The sequence below is a fragment of the Papio anubis genome, chromosome 16 (assembly GCF_008728515.1).
Source record: "Papio anubis isolate 15944 chromosome 16, Panubis1.0, whole genome shotgun sequence".
NCBI lineage: Eukaryota > Metazoa > Chordata > Mammalia > Primates > Cercopithecidae > Papio > Papio anubis.
The window spans coordinates 61,429,550-61,450,042 of record NC_044991.1 but is presented as its reverse complement, the minus strand read 5'-3'; the positions used below and the strand labels follow the sequence as shown (position 1 = coordinate 61,450,042).

At 43.6% G+C, this 20,493-nt stretch overlaps 1 protein-coding gene across 8 annotated transcripts in view; it reads right to left on the bottom strand.

Annotated features, from left to right (window-relative positions):
• ITCH (itchy E3 ubiquitin protein ligase) overlaps positions 1-20,493 on the bottom strand; it is a 139,087-nt gene that overhangs the window by 117,709 nt on the left and 885 nt on the right. For 6 of the 8 annotated variants that reach the window (XM_031656670.1, XM_031656669.1, XM_003904827.4 and 3 more), the window contains exon 2: positions 14,477-14,552. The gene's annotated coding sequence lies outside the window, so the exon portion shown is untranslated. Of the gene's footprint in view, positions 1-9,488; positions 9,669-14,476; positions 14,553-20,493 lie in introns of those variants that run through there. The other 2 variants (XM_031656668.1, XM_031656671.1) reach the window with 2 other exon arrangements.

Below are 20,493 nucleotides of genomic sequence, written 5' to 3'. Positions count from 1 at the left end.
TAGAAAGAACACAGGTACATTTTTAGATCCCATTCTCCACTAATAAACACAAAGGAGCTTAGCCAGGTGTGGTGGCAGGCGCCTGTAATCCCAGCTACTTGGAGGCAGAGACTGTCATGAGCCGAGATCGCACCACTGCACTTCAGCCTGAGCGAGAGATCAAGACTCTGTCTCAAAAAAAAAAAAAGGAGCTGACTTTGGTGTATGGGCTACTGAAGGTATTGGCAGAAGGAATAAAAGTTTATTTAGGTTGGAGCAGAGGGTAAATACCCATTTCCATAATTTAATTTCTCAGCAAAGCTAGTGGGAATAAACCCAAAATCCCTCATGATAGGGAAAGTGGTTGCTTTCCTATTTACTAGAGAAAATTGACTTAACAATTGACTTAACAAGGAGGTAGAATATGAACCATTATCCACACATAACAGTGACACTTTGGTTCTGAACATCACACAATGATCTCAGAACACTAAAAGCTCCTTTCCCATTTTCCAACCAAATATATCAATATGGATTCTAAAGCATATGCAAAAAAGGACAATTACATTATTCAAAGAGAAAAAGAGAAAGCTACAACTTTTAAGGTTCAACAGTATAAACACAGAGTTTAAGGAAATTGGCACCAGGATCTAACTTTTGGCATTCATTTGCTGGTTTGAACTCTGTATCTAATATTCCAGAAGGTGATTTCTTCCCCTTTCTGACAAACAGCTTTCTGACAAACATTTCAAAATTAACTATTATTACAAGTTGTTTCTAGCTTTGACTATTGCTAGAGTTTAAAGCATTTGCCACAATAAATATAAATATTGTTGTACTACTATAAGTTTTGTTCTCTTGCAAACAATGCTTGTGTGAAATTACACACCTAATTAAATATAATGTTGAATTTCCTGGCTCTAAGGAATCCTTGTTTCTGGCCAGAGGTGGTGATTCATGCCTGTAATTCCAGCACTTTGCAAGGCCGAGGTGAGCGGATCACCTAAGGTCAGGAGCTCGAGACCAGCCTGGCCAACATGGTGACACCGTCTCTACTTAACAAAAAAAAAAAAAAATTAGCTGGGCGTAGTGGCATGTGCCTACTGTAGTCCCAGCTCCTCGGTAGGCTGAGGCAGGAGAATGGCTTGAATCTGAGAGGCAGAGGTTACAGTGAGCTGAGATCACGTCACTATACTCCAGCCTGAGCGACAGAGTGAGACTCAGTCTTAAAAAAAAAAAAAAAAAAAAAAAATTGTTTCTGACCATCTCTTAATATCCATACATTCTCAAAATATAAGACCCTAATAGCTGGGCGCGGCGGCTCACGCCTGTAATCCCAACACTTTGGGAGGCCGAGGCGGGCGGATCACGAGGTCAGGAGATCGAGACCAACCTGGCTAACACAGTGAAACTCCGTCTTTGCTAAAAATACAAAAAAAAAAATTAGCCAGGCATGATAGTGGGCGCCTGTAGTCCCAGCTACTTGGGAGGCTGAGGCAGGAGAATCACTTGAACCCAGGAGGCAGAGCTTGCAGTGAGCTGAGATCCCACCACTGCACTCCAGTCTAGGCGACAGAGTGAGACTCCGTCTCAAAAAAAAAAAAAAAAAGAAAAAAAAAAGACCCTAATATCCACCATGCCTCATCCTTCCAGCAAACTTTCCTCAGATCATTTATAAACATTATTTAAGAATTACAGGCGGCTGGGCACGGTGGCTCATGCTTGTAATCCCAGCACCTTGGGAAGCTGAGGCAGGTGGATCACAAGGTCAGGAGTTCAAGACCAACCCGGCCGAGATGATCAAACCCCATCTCTACTAAAAATACAAAAATGAGCCGGACATGGTGGCGCATGCCTGTAATCCCAGCTACTCAGGAGGCTGAGGCAGAGAACTGCTTGAACCCGGGAGACGGAGGTTGCAGTGAGACAAGATCGCGCCACTGCACTCTAGCCTGGGCGACAGAGTAAGACTCCGCCTCAAAAAAAAAAGAAAAAGAATTACAGGCCTTGGCTGGTCCAACTGTACTGGTTTTTACAACTAATTGATCACAACAAGTTACAGATTTCTTTGTTCCTTCTCCGCTCGCACTGCTTCACGTGACTTAAAAAAAAAAGGTCAGACGCAGTGGCTCACGCCTGTAATCCAAGCACTTTGGGAGGCTGAGGCAGGCATCACCTGAGGTCAGGAGTTTGAGAGCAGTCTGACCAACATGAAGAAATCCCGTCTCTACTATAAATACAAAATTAGCCGGGTGCAGTGGTGCATGTCTGTAATCCCAGATACTCGGGAGGCTGAGACAGGAGAAATCACTTGAACCCAGGAGGTGGAGGCTGCAATGAGCTGAGATTGTGCCACTGCACTGCAGCCCAGGCAACAAGAGTGAAAACTCCGTCTCAAAAAAAAAAAGAATTACAGACCAGTCCTGGTGGCTCATGCCTGTAATCCCAGCACTTTGGGAGGCTGAGGTGAGAGGATCGCTTGAGTCTAGGAGTTCTGAGACCAACCTGGCCAACACAGTGAAACCCCATTTCTATTTTATATACATATAAAATAGCCGGGCACGGTGGCTCATCCCTGTAATCCCAGCACTTTGGGAGGCTGAGGCAGGTGGATCACCTGAGGTTGGGAGTTCGAGACCAGCCTGACCAACATGGAGAAACCCCGTCTCTACTGATAATACAAAATTAGCTGGGAGTGGTGACACAGACCTGTAATCCCAGCTACTAGGGAGACTGAGGCAGAATTACTTGAACCTGGGGTGGCAGAGTTTGCAGTATGCTGAGATCACGCCACTGCACTCTAGCCTGGGTGACAAGGCGAGACTCCATCTCAAGAAAAGAAAAAAGAATTATCAAGTAAACTGGAAGTCAATACTGGGTTACTGAGTAATATGCATACGCACTTTATCAACAAAATTCATGCATTTTCCTTAAAAGGAGCCAAAAAAGCATTGTTATTCAGATTGTGTCAAAAACCTAGAATAAAATGACACAACTAAGACCTTATACCCAAGAGCCCTCAATACTAGGAAGGGGAGAGGAATCAAATTACCACCTACCTATTAGGAAACAAACAGGATTATGAAAGCAAAGTCTATTCTACATTCCAATTTGAGTCTGTAGATTTTCACCTTAGTATTCTATCCCAAGATTAGCCCCTCCGATTAAATTCAAAAGGAAACAGAGTAAAAATATTATTCCAAAGAAGGCAGAATACCACATACATCTTATTTGTTCTCACAGGTAAACAAATGGAAGTCTAAGAAAGTTTATTGATTGCCCAGTAAGGCAAAGATTTTTGTAGATATGACACCAAATGTATAATTCATTAAAGAAAACAACTGAGAAACTGAGTGTATTGAGTTTTTCTTTTTTTTTTGAGAGACAGGAATTTGCTCTGTTGACAGGGCTAAGGTATAGTGGTGGGATCACGGCTCACTACACCCTGGAACTCCTGGGCTCAAGGGATCCTACTGCCTCATTCAATAGCTGGGACTACATACAGGAACACACGCCGGGCACGGTGGCTCACGTCTGTAATCTCAGCACTTTGGGAGGCCAAGGCGGGCAGATCACAAGGCCAGGAGTTTGAAACCAGTCTGGCCAACATGGCGAAACCCCGTCTCTACTAAAAATATAAAAAATTAGCCGGGCATGGTGGCGTGCGCCTGTAATCCCAGCTACCCGGGAGGATGAGGCAGGAAAATCACTTGAACTCAGGAGGCGGAGGCTGCAGTGAGCAGAGATCGCGCCATTGCACTCCAGCCTGGGCTACAAAGCAAGACTCCATCTCAAAAAAAAAAAAAAAAATTCACCGGGCATGGTGGCACACACCTGTAGTCCCAGCAGGAGAATCACTTGATCCTGGGAGGCTGAGGTTGCAGTAAGCTGAGATTGTGCCACCACACTCCAGCCTGGGCAACAGAACAAGACTCCATCTCAAAAAACAAAACAAAACAAAAACACAGGCACACACCACCACATCCAGATAGTTGTTTTTTTGTTTCGTTTTGTTTTGTTTTTGTAGATATGGGGGTCTCACGTTGTTGGCCAGGCTGGTCTCCAACTCCTGGGCTCAAGTGATCCTCTCACCTCAGCCTCCCAAACTGCTGGGATTACAGGCGCACGCCACCATGCCCCGACTTAAGTATGTCTTCTAAAGAGTTGAAGTTCCAGACAGGCGCAGTGGCTCACACTGGTAATCCCAGCACTTCGGGAGGCCAAGGCGGGTAGATTACTCGAGACCAGGAGTTCAAGACCAGCCTGGCTGACATGGTGAAACTCCGTCTCTATTAAAAATACAAAAATTACCCAGGTGCAGTGACACAGACCTGTAATCCCAGCTACTCGGGAGGCTGAGGCAGGAGAATCTCCTGCACCCAGGAGGTGGAGATTACAGTGAGTCATGATCGTGCCACTGCACTCCAGCCTGGGTGACAGAGTGAGACTCTGCCTCAAAAATAAATTTAAAAAGAGTCAAAGTTTCTAATTTTGATTGCACTCAACTTCTTGGGAAAGGCATGGTGGCTCACACCTGTGATCACAGCACCTTAGGAGGCTAAGGCAGGAAAATCACCTGAGCCCAGGATTTCGACCAGCCTGGGCAACAATATAAGACCCCATCTCTATTTTTGAAAAAAAGGACATCATTAAAAAAATGGAAAGACAAGCAATAGGTTAGGAGATAAAATCTGCAAAACATGTATCTGATAAAGGAGTTGTATCCAGAATTTAAATAAACTCTTACAACTAAGACAAACAACCCAAGCAAAGTGGATTTCCTAAGGCCAGAACAGAAGATGTGGCCCAAAACTAGTATCTCTAGCATAGTTCAATGTTAATTTCATGATTTAAAATCATAGTTCACAGCAAAAAAGATAACATTTAACTGCAGAACAAATGAAAACAAAAAATATGTCATTGCTGTAGTCCTTCAAAAACTTACTAAAATATATACAATGAAATATTATTCAGCATTAAAAAGGAATAAAATTCTGACACATGGTACAACATGAAATCTGAAGACATTATGCTAAGTGAAATACACCAGACGCAAAAGGACAAATATTGGCCAGGCCCAGTGGCTCATGCCTGTAATTCCAGCGGAGGCAGACGGATCACAAGGTCAAGAAATGGAGACCATCCTGGTCAACATCGTGAAACCCTGTCTCTATTAAAAATACAAAAATTAGCTGGGCGTGGTGGCGCACGCCTGTAGTTCCAGCTACTCAGGAGACTGAGGCAGGAGAATCGCTTGAACCTGGGAGGCAGAGGTTGCAGTGAGCTGATATCCAGCCACTGCACTCCAGCCTGCGCCACACAGCGAGACTCCGCCTCAAAAAAAAAAAAAAAAAAATGGGGGCTGGGCGCAGTGGCTGACACCTGTAAACCCAGCACTTTGGGAGGCCGAGAGGGGTGGATCACGAGGTCAGGAGATCAAGACCATCCTGGCTGACACAGTAAAATCCTGTCTCTACTAAAAATACAAAACGAAATTAGCCGGGCATGGTGGCAGGTGCCTGTAGTCCCAGCTACTCAGGAGGCTGAGGCAGGAGAATGGCATGAATCCAGGAGACGGTGCTTGCAGTGAGCGGAGATCGCGCCACTGCACTCCAGCCTGGGTGACAGAGCGAGACTCCATCTCAGGAAAAAAAAAAAAAAAAAAGGACAAATATTGTAGGACTCCACTTTTACCATGAGGTGCCTAGAATAGTTGAATTCACAGAGACAGAAAACAGAATAGTAGTTACCAGGGCAGGGAGGAGGTGAAATGGAGAATTATTGTTTTATAGGTACAAGTTTCAGTTCCGGATGATGAAAAAGTTAGAGACTGATAGTGGTAATGGTGGCATAACAAGGTAAATGTACTTAATGTCACTGAACTGAAGACTTAACAATACTTAAATGGTAAATTGTATGTAATGCATATTTTACCACAATAAAAAAAAAACTAAGATAGATATTTTCCTAATTTTCTTTGTCCCTTAGAGATGAAAACGTCAATTTCTATATACAATCAACTAGCCAGGCAGAATGAACACGCTTCATTCTCCATTCCCTTCCAAAACCTCAGAAAAAATGAAATAAAGGAATAAAAATTATAAACCCCCAAGGGCAAAAACAAAGGGAGAGAAGATGATAGCAGAGAGATGCAAGCAACATTCTGGATAATGAAAAGCAGCAGCAGCAGGGTTCTGCACATTTCAATATATACAGAATATAGTTTTTTTTTTTTTAGACGGAGTCTCGCTCTGTCGCCCAGGCTGCAGTGCAGTGGCCAGATCTCAGCTCACTGCAAGCTCCGCCTCCCGGGTTCACGCCATTCTCCTGCCTCAGCCTCCCGAGTAGCTGGGACTACAGGCGCCCGCCACCTCGCCCAGCTAGTTTTCTGTATTTTTTAGTAGAGACGGGGTTTCACCGTGTTAGCCAGGATGGTCTCGATCTCCTGACCTCGTGATCCACCCGTCTCGGCCTCCCAAAGTGCTGGGATTACAGGCTTGAGCCACCGCGCCCGGCCAGAATATACTTTTTAATTAAGACCTATAGTAAATATCTTTCCTCCAAAAAACTTAACAGAAAAAAATGATCTGTGTGTTTGCTTCAGCAACACATATACTAAAAAATTAGAACACAGAGGTTAGCATATCCTCTAAGCAAGGATAAGGTGAAAATTCACCAAGTGTTCCATATTTTTAGATAAATAAATAATCCAGAATCTTCTTTTGACTACTGACTTTCCACAGAAGCAAATGCAGTTAATCTCTCTCACACGTTATTTTCCTTCCCATTTCCAAAACAGAGCTATAATTAAATGAACCACCTAAAAATCCCTTTTAATTGCAGAACAAATGAATTCCAAAAACTAGGTTAGACCATCCTTCAAAAATAAAAGCAAAATGCCTTTTTCATTAAATGAAATTTAGATTTAGCTCATTTGACCCTACTGCTGCATCTCTATGACAGAGGCAATTTTCTGTACTTTTTTAAAGGCCCAGTTCAGTATTTTTATTCAACTGTGAGAAAAACTTTGCTATATCTCAAATATTCTTTTTTTTTACATATCTTTTTTTTTTGAGGCGGAGTTTCTCTCATCATCCAGGCTGGAGTACAATGGCATGATCTCCACTCGCTGCAGCCTCTGCCTCCTGGGTTCAGCAATTCTCCAGCCTCAGCCCCCCGAGTATCTGAGATTACAGGCGTGCCACCACCACACTCGGCTAATTTTTTTGGTATTGTTAGTACAGACGGGGTTTCACCATGTTGGCCAGGCTGCTCTCGAACTCCTGACCTCAGACGATCCTTCCGCCTTGGCCTCCCAAAGTGCTGGGATTACAGGCGTGAGCCACCGCACCCAGCCTACATCTCTTTTTAATACATATCTCAGATATTCTTAATACTCAGACTATACCTAACACACTATTCACCTTACTTGCGAAAAGTCTTTAAAATAATGACATTTTGTATTTGGCCAAGAATAAGGAATAACTTCCCAGGTATGTAAAAAACAAAAAATAAAAAAGTTTCATAAGTATAAATAGAACAAAATCTAAATCTTATTTTAAAAATAACATCCTAAAAATAATTTTCTCAGGTTATGTAGAACAAACATATTCCACCTTTCTACAACATTTATTGGTTTCTTCAAACAATCTGAATCATAATTTTTTTTTTTTTTTTTTGAGACAGCGTCTCACTCTGTTGCCTAGGCTGGAGTACTGTGGTACAATCACAGGTCAATCACTGCAGCCTTGACCTCCCGGGACCAGGTAATCCTTCCACCTCAGCCTCCTGGGTAGCTGGGACTACAGGCGCACACGCCACCATGCCCAGCTAATTTTTTGTGTTTTTCGTTGAGACAGGGTTTCTCCATGTTGCCCAGGCTGGTCTCAAATACCTGGGCTCAAGGGATATGCCTGCCTTGAACTCTCAAAGTGCTGGCATTACAGGCGTGAGCCACCGCGCCCAGCAATATCAGTTACATCAAGTTGCTGTAGCAAAATTCTACATCTTTCTAAGAGCAAGCCATTTGTCATTGTTTCCAAACCTTGGTAAATATGAAAATTCAATGTATAAACTAAGGTCTAATGAAATATACCAGAGGTTAACCGAGATCACCAAAAACCCCAAACAAGAAATGTGATGAGCAATTGCGCTACTTTGGTGGTTTTTCTTTTTGAGACAAGGTCTCGCTCTGTTGCCCAGGCTGGAGTGCAGCAGCTCGATCTCGGCTCACTGCAACCTCTGCCTCCCGGTTTCCAGCAATACTCATGCCTCAGCCTCCCAAGTAGCTAGGACTACAGGAATGCGCCACCATGCCCGGCTAATTTTTTATATTTTTAGTAGGCACAAGGTTTCGCCATGTTGGCCAGGATGGTCTCAAACTCCAGCCTCAAGTGATCCACCCACCTCAGCCTCCCAAAGTGCTGGGATTACAGGTGTTAGCCACCATGCCTGACCTGGCTTTTCCTTCTATTCTACTTGTGAAAGCTGGGAAATCATGAGAATATGCACGTAATCCATCAACAAGGAAACTGTTGGGACTGAGTAAGGGATAAAGCAAGATTCACAACATGAAAAAAGGAATATAGCCTGTACACAATATCTTCCCATATCCCAGTTTTTACAAAAGTCAATAGAGAAAAAGCTTTCAAAATTGGCCCTCTTTGATGCAATCTTTTGTCTCTTATACAAGCTTTTCCCCCTTTATTTTCATTCCTACTGACACCTCCATAGCCTAGTCTCCCTGCCTCCAACCATAGTAAATACGACAGACTTCAATTTTGCCAAATAAATCTTCACAAAATACCATTTAATCCTATCAGCCAATAGGTCTCAAGGTTATTCAAAATAAGAGGCTTGACTCTATTCAACTTTTCAAAACTTTTGCCTATTACCAGGCTCACACAAACACTCTAAAATTAAACTCCACCCCCTGAAGTCCATTCCTGCCTCTGTACCTTGGCATATTCTGAATAACTAAATAACTTCCCTCCTTCTATCTGCCTTAATAATTATTCTACGTACCTCTCATTCAGCATTAGACTGCTTTGAGGTATTGAACTGTTTTATTTATTTATTTGTTTGTTTGTTTATTTATTTTTGAGACAGGGTCTCACTCTGTTGCCCAGACTAGAGTGTAGTGACATGATATCAGTGCAGCGACATGAGCTCACTGCAGCCTCAACCTCCAGGGCTTAAGCAACCCTCACACTTCAGCTGGGACAACAAGCGCACACCACCATCATGCCTGGCTAATTTTTGTGGGGCTTTTTTGTAGAGACAGGGTTTCGCCATGCTGCCCAGGCTGGTTAAATCTTTATGTGGGTAAGAACTTTCTTCTCAGACGGCAGAGACCATGGGTTATGCTGCAGAAAGTCAAGCCCCAGATCAGAGGTTGTAAAGCGGCAAGCCACAAGAAAAATTCTGCCCACAGTGGTAATTTGTTTGGCCCACAGTGTTTATACTATGAATTCATAAGTTGCCAACATTTAACAATAAAAATTTCTTACAAAATCTTGATTTCCAGCTTCTCTTTAGAAAAAAATCAAGATGTTCAGGCTGCACTTGGTCTGTACTCTCCCCGAGGTCAATAGTAAGCCAACACTGAATTGTACACTTTAAAACAGTGAATTTTGCCTCAATTTATTTTTTAACCTTCTGAAAACTTTCTTTTTAATTTTGAAAAATATAATGACGGGATCTCACTATGTTGTTCAAGCTGCTCTCAAACTCCAAGGCTCAAGCAATCCTATCACCTTGGCCTCCCAAAGTGCTGGGATTGTAGACGTGAGCCACAGCAACTGGTAAAAAAAACAAAAACAAACAAAAAAAAATTAACTACCAATACATTGTGAGTGTATTCCCAAGACCTTAAGTAGTATTTTTAAAATTATTTTTACTTGACAAAAAAGGTATATATTTATCATGTAAAACAGGTTTTATTTATTTATTGAAATAAAATAAAGACGGGGTCTCACTATGTTATCCAGGTTGGTCTCAAACTCCTGGCCTCAAGAGATCCTCCTGCCTTAGCCTCTCAAAGTGCTGGGATTATAGGCATGGGCCACCATGCCCAGCCTATAACATGTTTTAAAATATGTACACATTGTTAAATGGCTAAATCGAGCTAAATAACATATACATAACCTCACATACTTACTTTTACCTCCATCAAAAGAAAAAAAAAAAGGCCAGGTGTGGTGGCTCACACCTGTAATCTCAGCATTTTGGGAGGCCGAGGCAGGTGGATCACCTGAGGTCGGGAGTTCGAGACCAGCCTGACCAACATGGAGAAACCCCGTCTCTGCTAAAAATATAAAATTAGCCAGGGTGGTGGTGCACACCTGCAATCTCAGCTACTCCGGAGGTTGAGGCAGGAGAACTGCTTGAACCCAGGAAGCAGAGGTTGTGGTGAGCCAAGATTGCACCACTGCACTCCAGCCTGGGCAACAAGAGCAAGGCTCCGACTCAAAAAAAAAAAAAAAAAAAAAATCACACCAGGCGTGGTGGCTGACGCCTATAATCCCAGCACTTTGGGAGGCCCAGGCAGGTGGATCACCTGAAGTCAGGAGTTCAACACCAGCCTGGCCAACATGATGAAACCCTAGCTCTACTAAAAATACAAAAAATTAGCCAGGCGTGGTGGAGAGCGCCTGTAATTCCACCTACTCAGGAGGCTGAGGCAGGAGAATTGCTTGAACCCAGGAGGCGGAGGTTGAGGGTGCAGTGAGTCAAGATTATGCCACTGCACTCCAGCCGGGGCAACAAAAGTGAAACTCTGTCTCAAAAAAAAAAAAAATTATAAGCCAAAGCTGCTTTAACAGCTGCTCCCTTGGAGGGGCATGAATTCCCTAGTTCACTTAAAGTCCCAATCCGACATATCATTACTTACTAAATGTTCATCCAGCCCTTGCAGATACTTAAATTTACAATGCTCAGCCTAAATAGGTTTACTGAATGACTAATGAACTCAGATCATAACTTTAAGAAAGATAAGGTTGATAGTAATGATGATAATGAAAACAACAATAATAACTAACACTTCACACTGTGAGCCAAGTCTTGTTGAAGCAGAAACACATAATACCTATGTATATACGCTATTACCACTCCCAATTTACAGATAAGAAAACTAAGGCACAAAGAAGCTAGGCAAGTTGGCCAAAGATCATACTACCAATACACAGTAGAGTCAAAATTCAAAATCAACCTAACTCCAGTAAATACTGTTAACTCCTACAATATAATCCTTTAGACTAAAATCCTTTCCTTTGTGACCAACTGAATTTGATTCTTTGAAAAAATAATCAAGACAAAATTGTAGAACCTACTCTTTCTTTGTACGAATGAATGACTAACAAACCAAAGTTCACCTAAATGCAGATGGTTATTTCTGGAGCTTATCTTGTCTTAAAAAAATAAAAAGTCCATCCTGGCCAACATGGTGAAACCTCCTCTCTACTAAAACACAAAAAATTAGCCAGGCGTGTGGGTGGGCACCTATAGTCCCAGCTACATGGGAGGCTGAGGCAGGATAATCGCTTTAACCTGGGAGGCGGAGATTGCACTCAGGCGAGATTGCGCCACTGCACTCCAGCCTAGCGACAAAGCAAGACTCTGTCTAAAAAAAAAAAAGTTATCTGGTAACTGACAAAGAAAAGGTTGTAGAATCCAGTAAAATAATGAACATTTTCTCAGAAAACAAGCAAGTTATTAGGTATTTCTGGAGTAAGTTAAGCTCAATATGTAGATGCATTATTAACCTATAAGTGACGACACAGTATTAAAATTCTTCTCTTTCCTGGGACAGAAGGATAGATCTATTAGGGTAAGCAATTTCCAGACATGGAAAAAAAAAAAAACGCGAGTTGTTGGAGGGCAGAGATTGCTTTTTCACCATGAGTCCCTGCGATGTCTAGCACAGAGCAGCACTCAGAATACATTCAATTATGTTAGGCCAGGCGCCTATAATCCCAGTACTTTGGGAGGCCAAGGCAGGCGGATCACCTGAGGTCAGGAGTTCCAGCCTGGCCAACACGGTGAAATCCCGTCTCTAGTAAAAACATAAAAATTAGCTGGCCATGGTGGCAGGGACCTGTAATCCCAGGTACCCAGGAGGCTGAGGCAGGAGAATGGCTTGAACCCAGGAGGTTGCAGTGAGCCAAGATTACGCCACTGCACTCCAGCCTAGGTGAGAACAAGACTCCATCTCAACAAAAAAAAAAAAAAAAAAAAAAAATACATTTGGCCAGGCTCAGTGGCTTATGCCTATAATCCAGAACTTTGGGAGGCTGAGGCAGGTGGATTGTTTGAGGTCAGGAGTTCAAGACCAGCCTCACTAACATGGTAAAACCCTATCTCTAGTAAAAATACAAAATTATCTGGGTACAGAGGCACATGCCTGTAATCCCAGCTACTTGGGAGGCTCAGGCAGGAGAATCGCTTGAACCCATGGGGTGGAGGTTGCAGTGAGCTGAGATCACACCATTGCACTCCAGTCTGGGCAACCAGAGCAAAACTCCGTCTCAAAAAAAAAAAAAAAAAAACCCACAAACAAAAAAAAGAATACATTCAATTATGTTAAAGGAACCAAAAAATCTGAACTTAATTTCTTAAATTGCAATGCAATGAAACTCTTATAACATTTATCAACTTCCTTTTTATAATAATCAATCACTGGCAAGGGAGTTTGTTTTCCAGACAAAATCCTTAAACCAGGAGTTTTATATTTGAGTACCCCTTGGAACCTAGCACAACAGCAGCTCAACAGCTCAACAGATCCTTGTCAAATATTACAAACTTAAACTTTCCGTACTTATGTTTCCTACAGGTCTCTCTTGGTGCCAGTGTTTAAAGTAGAACTTAAAACGCCGGGTGCGGTGGCTCACGCCTGTAATCCCAGCACTTTGGGAGGCCGAGGCGGGCAGATCACAACATCAGGAGATCGAGACCATCCTGGCTAACACGGTGAAACCCCGTCTCTACTAAAAATACAAAAAATTAACCAGGCATGGTGGCGGATGCCAGTAATCCCAGCTACTCGGGAGGCTGAGGCAGGAGAATCACTTGAACCTGGGAGGTAGAGGTTGCAATGAGCCGAGATTGCGCCACTGCACTCCAGCCTGGGTGACAGAGTGAGGCTCCGTCTCAAAAAAAAAAAACAGTAGAACTTAAAATAACACGATTTGTCATTTATAAAGCATCGGATATTATGAAGCCTTTTTTTCTCTTTTTTTTTTTTCCTTCACAATATTATTGTCAACTTCTCTCACCTTGTGGATCTAGACAACATTTTTTTTTCTTTTCTTTGAGACAGACTCTCACTCCGTTGCCCAGGCTGGAGTGTAGTGGCACGATCTTGGCTCATTGCAGTGTCCATCTCCTGGGTTCAAATGATTCTCCTGCCTCAGTCACCCAAGTAACTGGGACTACAGGTGCACGACACCACACCCTGCAAATTTTTGTATTCTTAGTAGAGATGGAGTTTCACCATGTTGACCAGACTGGTCTCAAACTCCTGACCTCAAGTGATCCGCCCGCCTTGGCCTCCCAAAGTGCTGGGATTACAGGCATGAGCCACCGCGCCCGGCCAAGATAACATTTTAAGTCATGAATTCATGTCCTTTACTAAAGATTTAATAGGTATTATTTTATTTGATCCACACAACAATGACAGGGAGGGAGACAGGAATCAATACTTAACCTATTTTACAGATGTATAAACTGAGGTCTGGCAAGATGAAATAACTTGCTGAAAGTCACACAGCTTGTCAGTGGCAAAATCAAATCAGAACCCAGATCTTTTCTTTGCAAGTCCTCTGTTCTTTCTCCACTGAACTATGTTGTCTTCTTTTTTTTTTTTTCGAGACAGGGTTTCACTCTGTCACCCAGGCTGGAGTGCAATAGCGCGATCATGGCTCACTGCAGCCTCAACCTCCTGGGCTCAAGTGATCCTCCGACGACATCCTCCCAAGCAGCTATGATTACAGGTACACGCCACCACACCAGCTAACTTTTTTTTTATTTTGTGTGGACTCAGGGTCTCACCATGTTGTCCAGGCTGGTCTCAAACTTTTGGGCTCAAGTGATCCTCCCACCTTGGCCCACAAAGTGCTGGAATTACAGGCATGAGCCACTGCACCTGGCTATGTTGTCTTCTTTTTCATTCCCCACCTCTTAACCCTACACACGCACACGTCTAGATAGTATACAGAGGTAAATGTATATAAAACAACACAAATAGAAAAAGTATGCGTATGTGTAAGGGATCTACAAAAACAGAAAAGTCAGAAAATTCAAGTTAAGAGCACAATGTGGCTCACAGGTTAATCCCTGCAGAGGCAGCTTTGGGTTTCAGAATCAAGTGAAGCTGCCTATTTGTTCAACCAACTGATGCAGCTAGCATTAACACTGCTCTCTCTTCACAGCAGTTATATGACCAGAGCTTGGCCTCCGCATCACTCTTGCCCCCAAGTTCTCTCACAGGATGTCACCATACCTGAAGTTCTCACAGTTGAGTCACTTCCTTGGGTTAAGGCGTTGTCTCCACAAGGCCACTGTGAAATGCATGGTACCTGAGAAAGGAAGGAGAGTCCATTAACACATTACTTCTATAGTTTTTTGTCTGTTTTTAAGACTGAGTCTTGGCCGGGCGCGGTGGCTCACGCCTATAATCCTAGCACTTTGGGAGGCTGAGGCGGGCGGATCACAAGGTCAGGAGATCGAGACCACGGTGAAACCCCGTCTCTACTAAAAATACAAAAAATTAGCCGGGCGCGGTAGTGGGCGCCTGTAGTCCCAGCTACTCAGGAGGCTGAGGCAGGAGAATGGCGTGAACCTGGGAGGTGAAGCTCGCAGTGAGCTGAGATTGCGCCACTGCACTCCAGCCTGGAGGACACAAGGAGACCCCGTCTCAAAAAAAAAAAAAAAAAAAAAAGACTGAGTCTTGTTCTGTCCCCTAGGCTGGAGTGCAGTGGCACGATATTGGCTCACTCCAACCTCCGCCTCCTGGGTTCAAGCCATTCTCCTGCCTAAGCCTCCTGAGTAGCTGGGACTATAGGCGCACATCACTACACCTGGCTAACTTCTATATTTTTAGTAGAGATGGGGGTTTCACCATATTGGTCAGGCTGGTCTTGAACTCCTGACCTCGTGATCTGCCCACCTCAGCCTCCCAAAGTGTTGGGATTACAGGCGTGAGCCACCATGCCCAGCTGACTTCTATAGTTAAACACATCAGATCTGCAATGACCTTGGGACTCTACAAGCACAAAGGCTCTTTTAAAAATTTCATTGGATAGACAATTTTTAACGGAGCAGACAGGACAAAAGAAAGAACTGGGGGAAAATGATTCATACATAGTATGGGAAGATACCAATCTGAGTATGATGGCTATCTGGCAAAATGAGGATGGCCATATAAATACACCAGTCTATAAGGGTCACCATAATGATAGTCCCTGCAAGTTGGAGACTCCTAGGGACAGGAAAAGAAAAAGCACACCAAGGATCTGGATATAGTCAGTTCTGAAAAGAAGCAAAAGAGCTGAGCTGGCAACAGTTTTTCAAGGACAGTACGCTGCTAGACTGGAGGAGGATAGAGGCAGGAACAGCTTCTGGTTAACTGCTTCTAGTTGTGAGGATAGTTTCCAACTTAACGTTTTTAGCTGAAAGCCAACCTCCCAACCAGAGAATGCTGCAATTCAATTCTGTGAACCCCCTAACTAACTTACATTGACTCAAAGCCAGTATCATTTACAGCCATAAAAGTCAACATGCCTTTACTGAATGCTTATTATGAGCCCAGAATTTGGCTAAGCACTATAAATACAGAAAAAAATAACCTTACATACTTTTGTCTTAATTCTTATAAAGGAAACCAATCCTCAAAACCCAAAACTGAGTTAGGCAACAAGAAAGAAAGTGGCAAAATAACAAAACAGGTGACTATTTCCTATCAGTACTAACACAAATTTCTTTTTTTTTTTTTTTTGAGGCAGAGTCTCATTCTTTTTGCCAGACTGGAGTGCAGTGGCACAATCTCAGCTCACTGCAACCTCTGCCTCCCGGGTTCAAGCGATTACCCTGCCTCAGCCTCCCAAGTAGCTGGGACTACAGGTGCGTGCCACCACACCCGGCTAATTTTTTGTATTTTAGTGAGCTGGGGTTTCACCATGTTGGCCAGGATGGTCTCAAACTCCTGACCTCACGATCTGCCCGCTTCGGCCTCCCAAAGTGCCGGGATTACAGGCATGAGCCACCGCGCCCGACCCTAACACAAATTTCTTAAAACAGAATAAATACAACAAAACTCACTTCTAGGCCAAAATTCCTTGTTAAACTCTTGCCTAAACAGTCAAGAGGCACAAGCTAAAAATCTCCCTTTTCTTTTTCTAGTCTAATACCAGAAGCTCTTCGGTAGTGCACATTGATCTTGGTAAACCAGAGAATACCAATCTCAGAGTCGCAAAACCTAGTGCTAGTTCTAGTTCTTACTCTTAACTAGTTTCAGGTAAATTATTTAACCTTTAAAACAAACAAACAACAACAACAACAACACAGAAAATAAGAGATTGGAGTAATCTAAGAATAGCTTGTATCTGGCACATATCTACTACCTACTAGATAACTGTCCATAGGAGATATAACTGATCAACCATAATACAATTCCTCAGAGCCCCTACAACCAGAATCCTTCCAAACACAGTGCTGCTGGCAGCTTCCAATTAGAGCTGGCCGATAAACCAAAATATATTTGCCATTATGGACTAGATAATCTCTGTAATTTCTTCCAACTCTAAAACTCAATGAGCAAGTTTCTATAGGCTGAGAGAAAAACACTTCCAACAAGCCTTGACCAATAGTACTGAGAGACATAAATCTCAGTCCAAACTCCAAGTTCTAAATTAGCCAGGCTTGATGGCATGCACCTGTAACTCCAGCTACTTGGGAGGCTGAGGCACACGAATCACTTGAACCCAGGAGGCGGAGGCTGCAATGAGCCAAGATCACGTCACTGCACTCCAGCCTGCATGGTAGAGCAAAACTCCATCTCAAAAATAATAACAAACTCCAAGTTCTCTTCCAAATTACACCTGACATAGTTCTTTCTAATTTCTCAAAGATGCTACAGAACAATTCACTCTCATACTATATATAACATATATAACCTGGCAATATAATTTAGACTTGCTAATGGGTTCTTCTGACAGAAAAGGAGCCCTTTACCCAGACTAGCTCTAAAAAAAATCCTCATCTAAAAATATGGCAACAATACTGCACTAGTAAAAAGCTAAATCCAATCCTTTGATCACCCCCACAACCTCTCTCCAAGGTCAGGCTTTGTTACTTCTCAACTAGACTTCTGCAATAGCTACTCTTTCATCCTTTCGTTCATCACCAGAGCAATCTTTCTTTTTTTGTTTTTTGATGCCTATCTTTGTCCTGCAGTACACAGCAATCTTCCTAAAACACATATGTACTCACATCATTTCCCTGTCTAAAAATCTGTTTATCTATTTCTTTTTTTTTTCTTCCTTTTTGTAAAGATGGGATTTCACCATGTTGACCAGGCTAGTCTCGAACTCCTGAGCTCAAGCAATTCACCCGCTTCAGCCTCCCAAACTGCTGGGATTACAGGCGTGAGGCACTGAGCCCAGCCCTGTATCTATTTCTACCAAAATAAAATTCCAAATTTTTAGCATTATACTTAAAATTTTTAGACAAAGCACAGTAGCTTACACCTGTAATCTCAACACTTCAGGAGGCCAAGGTGGGAGGACCACTTGAACACAGGAGTTCAAGACCAGCCTGGGCAGCATAAAGAGAACCTGTCTCTATAAAAAAAAAATCTTTAATTAGCCAGGTGTGCTGATGCATGCCTGTTGTCCCGGCTACTCAGGGAGGCTGGGGTGGGAAGATCACTTGAGCTCTGGAGGTCCTGCCACTGTACTCCATCCCGGGTGATTGGGTGAGACCCAGTCTCAACAACAACAAAAAATAACTTTTCATATACTTGCCTCCTTTAACCTTTCTGACCTTGTGTTTCAAAACGCTCTCCTTCCCCATTCCACTCCCTACTCCCTGAATCATTTTTGTTCCACAATCCTCTGAATTTACACACAGCATTAAGGCCTTCACTCAGCCTACCCTGTCCTTCTCTCTTCCCTCCGCCCCCACCGCCCCCACACCCCCACCGCCCCCCACTGCTTTTCACATTCCTACTCTTCATCTAAGACCCAATGAGGGTTCAGGGGCAAATCTTGCCTCTTCTAACCAATCCTCCACCCAGCCACACACACAGAATTGGCCACTTCCTCTTCCGTCTCAAAGTTTTTTGACCTTTCCTTGGTAAGTCTAGAGTACCATCTGCCCTCAGTGGTTCCCAAGACCATCAGAATTACCTAAGGCATGTGTTAAAAATAAATTGGTTGGAGCCAACCCAGACCTACTAAATCCATCTCAGAAGGTGAGACCGTGGAATTTCTAAGCCCTTCTAATTATTCTAATGGTCAAATTTGGGGACTATGGTTTGTCTGTCTCTCCCAATAGGTGAAAAGTTGTATTTTTTAGGGCCAGGCAAGGCGGCTCATGCCTGTAATCCCAGCACTTTGGGAGGCCGAGGCAGGTGGATCACGAGGTCAGGAGTTAGAGACCAGCCTAGCCAATATGGTGAAAGTCCATCTCTACTAAAAAACAAAAAAAAAATTAGCCAAGGGTGGTAGCACGTGCCTGCAGTCCCAGCTACTAGGGAGGCTGAGGCAAAAGAATTGCTGGAACCCAGGAGGCGGAGGTTGCAGTGAACCGAGATCACACCACTGTACTCCAGCCTGGGTGACAAAGCGAGACTCCATCTCAAATTAAAAAAAAAAAAAAAGATGTATTTTTTAAAAAAGAATGTAGAAATGTTTGATTCTAGAATACACTGAAGTAGTCTGTACTCATTTTTGTAATTTCATATCATATCCTTGGTGACTTGACTTGTATGCTGAATATAAGGGAATTCCTTTTGGACTCACAAAACTTAAACACATTCACGGTTCAAAGAAGCAGTAGAATTTCCACCTTCATTTCCAATTTTTTTTTTTTCTTTCTTGAGACAGGATCTCACTCTGTCACCCAAGGCTGGAGTGCAGTGGCACAGTAACAGCTCACCATTGCCTCCACCCCCAGGACTCAGGTGATTCCCCCACCTCAGCCTCCTGAGTATCTGGGACCACAGGCACCCACCACCACACCCAGCTAATCTTTGTATTTTTTGTAGAGACGGGGTTTCACTATGTTGCCCAGGCTGATCTCCAATTCCTGGGCTCAAGAGATCTGCCCGCTTGGGCCTCCCAAAAGTGCTGGGATTACAGGCGTGAGCCACCACGCCCATCCCATTGTTTGTTTGTTTGTTTTTTTTTCGGAGTCTCACTCCGACACCCAGGCTGGAGCGACACCCAGGCTGGAGCGCAGCAACCAGATTTGGGCTCACTGCAGCCTCCACCTCCTGGGTTGAAGCCATTCTCTTGCCTCAGCCTCCCTAGTAGCTAGGACTACAGGTACCTGCCACCACGCCCAGATAATTTGTGTGTGTGTGTTTTTAGTAGAGACAGGGTTTCACCATGTTGACCAGGATGGTCTCGAACTTCTGACCTCGTGATCTGCCCGCCTCGGCCTCCCAAAGTGCTGGGATTACAGGCGTCAGCCCCAGCACCCGGCCCATTTCTTAATTTTAAAAATAAATTATAGCTTAAATAAACCTGTAAAGGCCGGGCGCGGTGGCTCAAGCCTGTAATCCCAGCACTTTGGGAGGCCGAGACGGGCGGATCACGAGGTCAGGAGATCGAGACCATCCTGGCTAACACGGTGAAACTCCGTCTCTACTAAAATACAAAAAAAAAAAATTAGCCGGGCGAGGTGGCGGGCGCCTGTACTCCCAGCTACTTGGGAGGCTGAGGCAGGAGAATGGCGTGAACCCGGGAGGCGGGGCTTGCAGTGAGCTGAGATCCGGCCACTGCACTCCAGCCTGGGCGACAGAGCGAGACTCCGTTTCAAAAAAAAAAAAAAAAAAAAAAAACCTGTAAAATACACACAGCAAGCTCTCACCATATCTGCCATGAGAACTTCACCTGAACTGATAAATAACTCCTTAGCCGATTTTGAGAATGGAAATACACTGCCTTTACATACTTCCTGAAGATCGAATTATATTAGGAAAAGATGCGGGAGAACCCAACTAAGTGCAATGATAGGTGGCTGGCTCCAGGGTCTTACTAATTTTCAAAGCAAAAATCTCACACTTCCCCATCCCCCACTCCAAACCAAGTATATCGCAGATGTGGAAGAACGGCAGAAAATGTAGTAAGATTAGGATACGAATACAACCAAGAAAACAAGGTTGCGTTGTTATTGGGGATAATGAATTCCTGGCCCTTTACAAGTTCACCTGGTTACATGTCCAACTAACTTTAGGCCCAGCGTCTACTTGGGCGCACAAATCCTGCGATTCTCTCTTTTAAGTTGCGGCCCGGA